Here is a 12,353-nt window from a genome sequence, read left to right as displayed (position 1 = left end):
ATTCTTCATTCAGAAATGCTCATTGAATCGTTTGCCACAATATACTGCCCATGATGTCATCTGACATAAAAAGTTAGAGAGGATCAGGCCTGGTTAGTGCATAGATAGGGGAAGTATTTATTGAGTATGTACTATATCCAGCCCAGGCTACTTGCTGGAGACACTTACATAAACAATATTACTCTTTACATAGAATTTTCTCTATAGAGGTAGAAAAGATGGTGAGCATAAAATTAAAAAAAATATGTCAAATCTGGAGAGAACTGGAAAGGGGATGACTAGAATACGTGTATGTGTGGATGTTCAGAAGCTGGGTATTAGTTTGTGTAAAGGGTATCAGAACAAAGTATAATGAGAAAATGACATTTACACTGAGTTTATTGCTAAGTACAGAGTCATTAGACTATTATCCAAGGACCTGAGCTGGTAATTTCATAACCCAAAGGGAACTTCCAACTTTTCTAACCCCTAATCAGCTTTTCTTTGATTACATTTGAAGATGTAGAAACTTGGGCCTGGATTCTGGCCACTTGGGGAGCACTTGCCAATGAGAAATATTTTACCTTCTTATCCACCTGCTACCATAGAGTCATTTTCTCTTCTTGGAGAAATTTCATGGAGGAAACCACAGATGAATCTGTTTCCTGTGCAGTGAGACATGAACTCCAACAATGGAGAGAACTGGTGACAGCAAGAACCACTCATTTCCTACCTTCCTGCCAGAAAAAACCTCCACCTGGGCTTTGGCCAGGTTTCCGCTGATGCTCCTGGGCTTGTGAGCTCAGTTCTGTTTGTAAAGGACATGCAAGCTAAGTCTTATTGATAAGAAGAAGTGATAGTGACAAACAGTGCCTCTTGTAATTAAGTTCGTTTCCTCTATGTAGTCATCAGTATGGCAGATAGAACACTGAATCCATCTGGGATTGAGTTTGCCATTTAAAAGTTAGAGAGCTGGGCCTCCAGAGCACAAAATCAAAGATGAGGACACTTGTTTCCACATGTGATCTCCATCATTGCCGCCATGTGGTCAAAAATACAGAATGTTACTGGGAAGTAGGATGAATTTGAAAGTGAAAGTTGGATTTTATGTAAATAGTTTGTAATTAAAAAAAAGTTTGTAATTATAATCTGCATCTTAATAATACTATTAGGTAATTCATGAACACATACAACTTAGAGAAACTTATGCATGAGTTGATTTCCCATTGAGTTTGCATAGAAATATTTGCGCCCTGGTTCCTTCTTCATTTTTGTATTCATGTCTTAACTTGTGTCTGTCACTCTCTCTCACAGTACTCAGATCTTATATTCTCTCGTACTTGAATCAGGTCCTTGCATTCTCACAATTTGTAAAGATGATGCTTTTGCCTCCATTGTACAGATTCTAAAATTGAGGCTCATAGAGGAAAATTTCTGTTAAACATAAATAAATATGTAGAAATTCAAAACCAGGTTTGACTCCCTTGAAATCCAAATACTTTTTAAAAGCAGCCAGAATTGTTCCCCAGATTCTCCACTGGGCCCTTAGTAATTTTTTCTATTGATGAGCATGAGCAAAGCATCTTATGGAAAGAAGAATTTATTTAGGTTTATAGATGCAGACAGATAAGAAGAGTTCATTATGGGAAAGCATGGAAGCTGGGTGCCCATACTTAGCTGAGAATAGACTGGAATAAAAATAAATATTACCAATAACCAGAGAATTACAGTAGATACATAAGCACAAACAATTATGATTTTGAGGTTTCTGTTCCACATAGTATACTCTTATGGGAGCAAAGGAGGAAGCTTACACAAATGAGCAGTCTATAAAAGAATGCTTCAAGCTATTCCATGTACCTACTATTGTTTTCTCCATGACAGCAGGTGGTGTATTGGGAAGTTCATCAGTCAATCAATCTCTGTTTATACTAACAGTCTCTTCATGGGCCACAGAGTAGCAACAGATTTTTTTTTTCCCATTGGCTTCTCTGTGGGAATTGTAAAACAGTTGTTCTTTCTCTAAGAATTGTACTTATTTTAGTGGGAATATCTAAAAATACACCAAAGTTCATGTTAGAACACCAAAAAAGCAATTGTAGATGCTTTTGAGCTCTCTTCCATACTTTGCCTTAGGGTGGGATGGTTTGTGTCTCCTTCATTTCTTTCTAAAATTATATTCAACTCTAAAGTCAAGCTCTAATAATATTTCTACCCTGTCATAAAGTCATAGAAGTGCTTTTCTTCAGAACCACTTGTATATTATTTGCTTCTACTGGAAATTAGTTCAAAGTTCTGTGCAGAGATTTTAACAATCTCTGCAAAGCAAGATAGTGTGTGAAAAGTAACAAATTCCCTCTACTGGGAAAACTGAACAAAATAATTGTCTTTTACAACATCTCAAGTAAATGCTAATGATATTATTGTGTTACAATTGCATATGTAATCAAAACAACAGCGGAAGATACCATATTCAAATCTACAGCTTGTTTTGTTCCTTAGACCCTGCTTTGAACAGTGTTTCGTGACCATCTCTAAATCTTCTGCTTCTCTAAATCTCCATTGGCACAGAGTCCATATGCCTCAATATGTTCACACATTAGTGTCAACAAGTAGTTGTCCCCTCAGACTGGTGGTGGAGAGCTGCTTCCCTCTCAGATGGGAAATTTTACCAAGAATCACTTGTTGAGCCTATTAATATATTGAATATGTATTAATGAGTTATATAGCTGTTGCATTAACTTTGTTGGGAGTTATGAAGAAACATCAATTTATCCCAGACACTGCATCAATGACAGACCAGAGAAATTATTTCATCTAAGTCTAGCACAGTTAATTGATGTATTGAGTTAGGTTTATTTATAGAAGTATGGACAAGGGATTACCTACAGGAGCATGAGAAATAAGTCACATGATAACAGTTTCAGCAACAGGCCTGCCGGGCCTGCTAAGGAACTATGGGAGTAGTCTCTTATGCTGTCTTGTGACATTCCCATGCTCCCTTCTACCCTATGAGGTAGTGTTACTGGATCCAAGCTTCTGATGGTTTCATGTGGGTAATCCCTGCTCTTCAGGTTTCAAGCCACCAAGAGGCCAGAGCGAATCATTCCACAATTGCAGCCTTGTAGGAAAGAAACTGTAGCTTCTTCACTTATTCCCTTATCACAAACATAGGACCTGGGACAATGAGCATGCCTATCTTTTATCAGCCTGTAAACATATTAAATAAATGAGTAACAGAATAAACATATAGCGGAAATGCAAATAATATAAAAGTGTTAACATATGTGAATGAAGGGAATGGTATAGAAAGGGATCCCTGAAGGAAGTGATCTTTTCTATTTTTCTGGGCTGGGAGGGGCCCAATTTAGCAAAGAGGAAAATGAAGGCAGCCTTGCGGCAGAATTGCATCATTATTCAGTCCTCAATGTTGATGAGAAATGAGGGTGTTGATAGATTTCCTGTGACCAGAAAACAGATGAGCAAGAAAGTTTAATTCTGGGAATTTGTGTTTTCCAACCCGAGGATTACTCCTCGGTGATTAGTGCTTCCGCGGATGAAGGTACTTGCTAAAAATAGGCCACTAATGTTTTCCTTAGAAATGCAGCACATGTCAGAGGAGACTAATGAGCCAAAGCTGTACTATTTTCTTTTCATTTCAGTCACACTCAAACAAATAAACCTGATAAATATTATCAGAGTCGCATATACTCATTAAGGTTTAGAGTCAGTGGCTATGTTTGTTTTACTGTGTAATAGATGATGAAGCCATGGAGATGAGTGGCATGAGCTGAGACAGTTCTTGTGTTTTCTCGTCTCAGTCGTGAAGAGTTGCTCATTGTTTTTTCATTGGCTTATATGGGAAGTAGAACAGATCACTAAAACACTCATTTTGAGTGTCTTGGCACATACCACATTCATTTTACATCTCCTGATCTAGCCATAATAGGTGTGGCAAGTAGTTCTTGACTACAACAGTGAACCATAAAATAAGCACTATTATGGGCTGAAAATATGTGGACACTTTTCAATAAGAATAATAATGTTGGGGGTAAGCTTGCCTGGTTCTAGCCCACCTGCACCACATCCACCCTTCAGGCCTAGCTAGATTCTGGTCCAGTATGGTAAGGTCCCAAATGCTAGTCTGCCTAAACCTTCCCCAGTTTCCAGCCTGTTTTCATGTGTTCTTTGCCCATTTAATCTGTGAGTCCTGCCTGGCCAGCTCTCCACCTCCAGGCTTGGGCCTGGTCACACATTCTGTGCTCCAGGCATATCTGATTAGTCTGCCTGATCCCAGCTGTATTATGTCCAACCTCCAGACCTAGCCTGTACACAGGCCCAGCCTGATGAGTTCCTGGAATCCCAGCTACCTTTACCATGCCTGACCCTCAAATCTAGCTTTGGTCTCACAATCTGTATGCCAGCTTAGTATAGAGAGTATCTAAGACTCAGGCCCCCACACACAGCATCCTCACACTTCCAGGCACAGTCCAGGAGCATCTAATTTCATAAAGCCATAATATAAGACTTAAAGTCATAGATTAATTTGAACTTGGTAACAGTGAACGACTTCAACAACCCACTTTCCACCATAAATGAGTCATCTACCAAAAAAAAAAACCCTAATAAACAAAAACCATCATAAATTAACAACCCATACATCAAATGGCCCTAAGAGATAGCTACAGAATCATGAGCCACCAATATTAAATAACACACATTTACTTAGCAGCACATGGAAAGCTTTTCTAAAGTAGACCATGCCCTGTGACTCCAAACAAATCTTAACAAATACACAGATATGGGTAGCTACCTTTCCTCATCAGAGTAGCCTTCATTGCAAATGGAGACTGCCACAGAAAACCAGAACTGGACACAAGGCAGAGATCAACAGATTGTGAGGAGTCCAGCCCCAACAGTTCAAATATATCACAGCTCCTACATTTCAACCCATAGAACATTGTAGCAAAGGCAATAGAAATATTCAAATAGTCAGAATACCAACAAGTCTAGGGACTTTTGAGGTGGAAAGCATGTATTAATTTGTATAAGAATATTTATTTGAAGGAATGCTTGTCTTCCTCAGTTTTATATGTTAAAGTTCTAGCCCTCCCTCAATATAATACTATTTGTAGATCCAGGGCTTTGGGAGTTGGTTGGGGTAAAATTAAGAAATGTGGATGGGGCTTCATGAAGGGCCTTATGCCCTGAGCAGAGGAGATACCAAAGAGCTTCTCCATCTTATGTGACAGAACAACAAAAGGTAAGCTATCTGTGAGCCACAATGAAGTTCTCACCAGAGACTCAAACTGACCAGTACCTTGACCTGGCTCCTCAGAGAAATGTTTGTTGTCGAAGTCACTTCCGCTCTAGCTGAGGATTTCTTCACCTGAACAACACTGCACTCATTTTTTTGTTTGTTTGTTTTGTTTTTTCTTTTCAAGCAGAAGTTTATGTCTCCTCGTAAGGTGTGTTTTACTTTCCAAATTCCCTTTACACCCATGAGTAAAACACAATGACTTGACCAAAAGTTCCAGGTGCTTGAATTTATTCTTCCTTCTTAAAATGTCACTGAATAGTGGGGTAGAAATTTCCAACTGTTCCTCTCATGAAATTATATAGACAGACCACAGAGGAGAGAAGCTACTAAATTTCTCATTTCTACATGGCTTGGCCATGTCACTAGCACCTGCATGGAAATGAAGTTTCACCAGATGCAGCCATGCCTCACAAGCATGGTTTTGCCAAGAGTCTCCTGGAAGACCTACCAATGTTGATGACATACACTCCAGCCAGCTCATCAGACCACCATGCTACTGAGTTTCAGTGGTCTAAGAGCCAGAGCCCTAGGAGAAATATTAAAATAATATTTAATACTTACACATTGGTAAAACATTTTATATCAGCATTTCTGGTCTTTAGATTAGTCCACATGTGTCATGATCACAATTTGGGCTAGGTTTGAGTCTTGTATAAGAGTAGAATGAAAGACCCTTGCTTCTTTATGATGTCTAGGGTAAAGGTCCTAATGATATTTTCAAGTAGTTTCTCTGGCCCTTGGAGAGCTCAAAATGCCAAGGGGAAAGCAGGTCAAGGAAGGTCCTCTTACAGATGTGGGAGTCAAAATTCTGTGGTTGCAAGTGCTTGTGAATGAGCAGAGAGTGCCAGCTTTACACTTGAACCCCCTCAATAACTTTCCTTATAGGGTTGAGCCTGGTCAGCAACACTAAGGAATGTATCTAGCTCTGTCAACCTAAGTGAGCCTCACAGATCACAAGCAAAATCATAGCACTGCCTGGCTTAATGTCTGTCTGTGCCATTCCTGCATGAAGAACTGCACCTAAAAGCAGCAGCATGTAATGTAGTGACCTGTTCTGTTCTCATTTTGACAACCTCATCTTGTATGTTCACTTTCCTTGCACCATTCCCCACTTAGTATGTCTTTCCCTTTGTATCTCATGTATCTTTGCCAATTGCTGACTGATTCTATTTGGCATATCAGACTGTTTGTATTTTTGACATTGGCTATCCTTTCCCTTTGGGGTTTCCCACAGTTACTCTAGTACAAACTCCTGCTTCACAGTTATTTTTTCTTTTACAGCACCATGATCATGACTTTCTTAGCCTGAATAGCTTATTTGCAGATATTACTTTACATCTTTCTAACTTGGAAACATTTCTGTCATAGTGTTTTGTCCTGATGGTCATTGATATGTATATATATGTATATATATATATATGTATATATATAATCACCTTATATTTGTCCAAATACATGAGAAGTGTCCAATTAGCATTTGAATGCATGTATGAATGAATGAGCTATTACAAGTCCCTATGGCAAGATTTCAGCTGTCCATGTTGTCCTGGAACACTGCAGTCACTTTACTCGGGTATCAAAGGAGTTCTAAAAAGAAGTACATTGTTCCAACAGCCACCTTCTCTGTGAACTTTTTCCCAGAGGCATAGAAAAAAGATAGGTGTCATCATCAGGTCAGTTGTCTTAGACCATTTTCTGTTGCTAATAACACAACACCACAAGCTAGATAAGTTATAAAAGAGAGAGGTTTGTTTTGGCTATTGGTTTTGGCTCAAAGCAGAAGGGATCTGGCTATTTCCTTCTCACTGGTAGCATTTTAAGGTGGTGCAAGACATAACATGGCAATAAAGCAGGAAAAATGAAGTCAAAATGGCTTTTTATAACAGACTCACCCTTAAGAAAATCAAGTAACTCACTAGCTCATTAATCAGACAGATAGATCCATCCTTTTAATAGGATAGGACATTATTTCTTAAAGGTCTCCCTTTGTTCTACGTTCTATTATCTCAGTTAATATTAAATTTTGACTTGAATTTAGAGGTGACAAGCCACAGACAAAACATAACAGGCCCAACAGTATGAACCCATGTACTAAGCGGTAAGTGCTCATAGGAGCCAAATTCAGCCTGTGTTCCACTAGCCAGCAGTATGTCCTGGTTCAAGCTGCTTTAGTCCACATGGGAATGCTTATTTGGTTAGTCTGCCAATAGCATCAAGGTTTTGATAATCAACACAAGTGGAGATATCCAGGATTCTATTAATGACTCAAGAGAATAGCAGCTCAACTAGCCAGTGGTGACCAGAAAGAATCAAGTCTTGGATCTCAGACAGATCAAGTTTAAAAGACAAGCAATAGGTTCATTAGGCCACAGGCTGACAGCAGCCAAACACAACATTAGCATCTCCAGGCAAGAGTAGGACATGGTGGCATTTCCATAAGTTCTGCCAAGTACAAATTGACTGATCACTTTAATGCAGTTTGGTTCTAATTAATTCAGAGAGAAAAGCAAAGACCAGACGAACCAACAGAGTAAAACCAAGAACAATCTTGTACTATTTCTGAATCCTCTGACTGCTTCATAAATGTCATTATCAGAATAGCATCTCCACAGGATGGAGGTTTATAGTGGCTGCTTGGTAAGCTTGGATTTACTTTCTTCCTTAGAAGTCTCATATGACCTGCTACACTCAAGTCCTAATTCCTTCATGTGCCTTCTCCATGAAACAGAAATAGGCCTGGATCAAGTAGTATAGCAGACACAACATGCTTTATTAATTCACAGAGAATAAGGACACAGTTTAAATAATGAAGCCTATGGGAAAAATGAGAAGGACAAAGAAATTCAAGATGGTACTGCCAATTGTTTTCATAGTAAAAACACTGACCCATGCCTTTAACCTTGTAGCCTCCTGTTTTAGGTTTCTATTGCTGTGATAAACCACTATAATTCAATTCAACTTGGGAATAAAGGGTTTAATTCATCTCATACTTACAGGTAACAGCCCATCACTGAGGCAAATCATGTCAGGAACTCAGGCATGAACCTGGAAGCAGGAACTGAAGCAGAGGCCATGGCTACTGGCCTGCTCTTTCTTCCTGGCCTGTTCAGCTTGCTCTGTTTTGCCATGCAGGACTACTTGCCCTAGGATGTCACCATCTCCATTGGACTGGGACCTCTCACATCAAACTTTAAACAAGAAAACACCCTATAGACTTGCCTACGGGCCAGTCTGAAGAGGGGAATTTCTCACTTGAAGCTCCTGCTTCCTCTTCTCTGATGATCCAAGATACTGGCAAGTGGCAAAAAACAAACAAAAAACAAAACAAAACAAAAAACAAACCCCAAAAAACAAAACAACAACAACAACAAAAAATCAAAAAAAAAAAAATAAGAAAAAGAAAAAGAAAAGGAAATCAACATTGACTGGTAATCAGACAATAACTCATTTTTTTTCAGATGGTCTACTGTGTTTGCTATTATTATTAATATTGCAACCTGTTCCCCTTTCTATCCTTCCCAGCTGGAGCCAGAGTGTCAGCCAAACACTGGTGGCTCATTCAAGGCTAATTTTCTATAGTTGTGTGTATTCAGGTCTCCACCACCTCATATTCACTCAATCTTGGCAAGTACAGAATGGGAAAATAGTGGGAGAAAACCAATTTTCTGAGAAAGATCAACTTGTTGCTGAAAGATTTATCACTGGCTTGCAAAGTTGGGAAAGGCCTCTACTCAAACCAAAACCGGTCATTCAGAGTTCATTCTGTAAGTTGATCATTTATTTGTGTTGTGTTCACCTTCTATCAAGGAGATGGGGTTATTGTGGTTCCATTACCTCATTAAAAGGAGTGTGGTCAAGTGGCTGTCTCCCTAGACAGTGCATTAGGGACTTTGGTATGTAGCTCATTTGAATGTTGATTTAACTCTTTGGGTTTGAAAGAAGGTGAAATCAGGTTGACTCTTTACTGTTAATATTAATTTCAAATGAGGCACAACACAGTTGTAACACAGAAGACATATTCCTTCTTTTCTCCTCCCAACCACATGGCTAATGAAAGGCTTACCAAATTGAAGGATGGGTTGTAGGAAATAAGGTCATTTTTACTACGACATCTGTACTGATTTTGATTAATTTAAGTGGCACCAGACTTATCACTGACCAGTAAAAAGACAAGATAAAAGTAATACAACATACTCTATTTGCATTAGTGTATGGGCCTGTGAGCATGTACTATTTCCTATGTGATCATTTTAAATCATGTGTACTTATATTTTTACTTTGTAGACAGGGCACTGGAAGAATAAGGGATGGCTTATTTCCAGTCATAGCCTAGAGGCAAGATATTTGTCTGCCTTTAGATTCTTAGTCAAAGGTCTGACTTGGTCTGTAAAACAAACCAAGACCTCTGCCAAGGTCTGTAAAGCCACACCTAAATACTATAAGGGCAGTAGTGACAGTATTGGAAGCCTCTTCCTTCTTTGGTCCCCAACATCCTAAGACTAAGTAACCTCACCTCAAGGTTCTGGGGCTCACAATGATTCCCTGTCTTTTAAAATTGTCATGTTTATATTGCACATTCCTACTCCATAAGTAAATTACCAAACATTGACTCTGAGATAGCACACCTTCTGCACACCACTGATCATAAAGCAGAAGAGAGACTGTCGTATCCTGGTATAGTCACTCAAACTGGAATTGATACCACCCGTTGGTCCTCCATGGATCTTAAGTAAAGGCTGTGAAAGGTATGACTTTAACATCTTATTGAACCTCCAGAAGCCATCTTTATTTTCAAGTATATTTACACCTCTCCGAAATTATTGAGGAAGTTCTTCTTTGCCTTCCTACTGTGTTTGTTTCCAAGAATGGCTTTCTAATTTTATTTTGGCAAAGAAGTTACAAGCAAGGGAAGATTGTAGGCTCCAAAGCAAAACAGCAAAGATTTACCATATCATTTTTGTTGACTGGGAAGGAGATGTTACCACATATGAAGGATAAGTATCCATCTGGAAAGCCCTTCTAGTAGGAAGCCTAGTCAGCCCTTAGATCAGTGAATATGGCCATTATTCATCATGCAGCAACTGTTTGTTTACAACTTCCTATGGCAGGTGCACAGACACATGGGAAACAAAATGCATATATTTTTAAAAAAGTTAATAAAAATCTCAAGGCAGATTACTCAGGAAGTATTTCCGTGAAGTTTGAGATATAATGGATAGTTAAGATTTGTTGTAACTTCCAGAAAAATAAAAACAAAAATCACAGAAATATTCTTTTATTTATCTATTATTTGTATAATGTTTCTTTCTGAATTAAGAAAAAAACAAAATTTCATAGCAATAGTTTAGAATTAAGATGGGGGAAATGCTAATCTCAAATACTTTTGATAGTATATCTGTTCAAAGGTGAGTGGACTCATTTCTGACCATAACTGGCTGTTTGGAGAGAGAGGGAGACAGAGTCACACACACACACACACACAAAGAGAGAGAGAGAGAGAGAGAGAGAGAGAGAGAGAGAGAGAGAGAGAGAGAGAGAGAGACCAAGAATGTGCATGTGTTAGTCCATGTTAGATCAGGCTTCTGCAGGCAAATATGATAGAATATGGCTTAATCCATAGGGTTACGAATGCTGAAATTCCTAGACAGTTGATTTTAGTAAAGGAAGGGTTTCCAGGCTTGCATATAGCTCTGTTTTTTACTGTGTATTCACATGATACGGCAAGAGAGAAAATCTGGTGTTTCTTCTCTTAAACAGGCACCAGTCACATCAAGTCACACCTCATCCTGTCGTCCTAACTTTATCTTTATGACTCCTTTATAAGCACTTTACTTAAATAGAGTCACATTGGAAGATGCAGCTTCAACACATGGATTTAGGAGGTGACACATTCAGTCGACAACAATGACTGATCTTTTCTGTTTGTATGCTAGGATGGATGTCTATCACATGGAACACATTGCTACAAGACTAGGAAATAAAAAGCATAATTTCATTTGAAGGTGACTCTTTAGGTACTACAGATTTCCCCCTCCAATTTCCTTTATGATGTGTGGCCATATTTTCTTTTTGGGTTCACTCACTTCAAGGAAACACCATGTCTGACTTATAGATAATCCATCCCACCTTAGCTACTCTAATGCTAGGAAATGCAATGGCAGTACAGAAGAGGTAATGGGCAGGGGAGTTTCAGTGGAGAGAGACAGAGAAACACAACACTGTCTAAAAACATGTAGTTGAAACACAAGCACAATTTTTTAAATGACCATTAAACACTGCTTTCTATTGAATTCATGCTCAGATAGTTACACTCTTGTTCAACAGAAGAAAATCAAAACTGTGAATGTGTCAAAGCAAAAGAAAAAGCACATGATAGAATCTGTCTGAATGAACCCTGGCTCCAGCCACTTATGTGTTATAGCCCTATTCTATGGCAGGGTAGGCTCAGGCAGTCTGATGGCTCAAACTTTCTGCTAATAGGCTAATTAAAGCTCAGTGTTCCTTGCCACAAATTTTCCATGTATATTAAAGACAATACACCTGGAAAAAAGACACTGAAACTTTCAACTTCAAATTTCAGATTGGCATAAGTCAAAAGGACCCTAGGGAAGGACAGTAAAAAAAAAAAATGTAAGAATTGCATATTTCCACATCTGTTTTCAATAAGACTTATGTCAAATAATTTTATTATTTGACAAAAGCAATCCACAGAATTACTTTGTTTTTTCCAGAATGCCTTGAAATGTCATTAAAATTCACCTATGACCACATACACATAACATAACACCTGTCCAGAGTGTTAGATCAAATGAGAAAACAGGGACCAAGGCCTCATGAGTAGAAAGAAATTTGTCATCCTGCAGGAGGGAGGTGCAATACTGATGCTTATCTGAGCATGCTTGTTTCCACCAACCAGAGAAACCATCTACTTCCATCGTGACACCAAGCAGGAAATCCTGTGATTACAATGGAAACATATCCCCAGAAAAACTGAGATAAAAAATGTTTGAGTAGTCAGATGAGAGCTATCCCCAGACTAGTAAGGAAATAGCAG

Source organism: Phodopus roborovskii, unplaced genomic scaffold (assembly GCF_943737965.1).
Source record: "Phodopus roborovskii unplaced genomic scaffold, PHOROB, whole genome shotgun sequence".
In the NCBI taxonomy this organism is placed as follows: domain Eukaryota; kingdom Metazoa; phylum Chordata; class Mammalia; order Rodentia; family Cricetidae; genus Phodopus; species Phodopus roborovskii.
The sequence above is the reverse complement of the archived record's forward strand: the minus strand, read 5'-3'. Positions refer to the sequence as shown.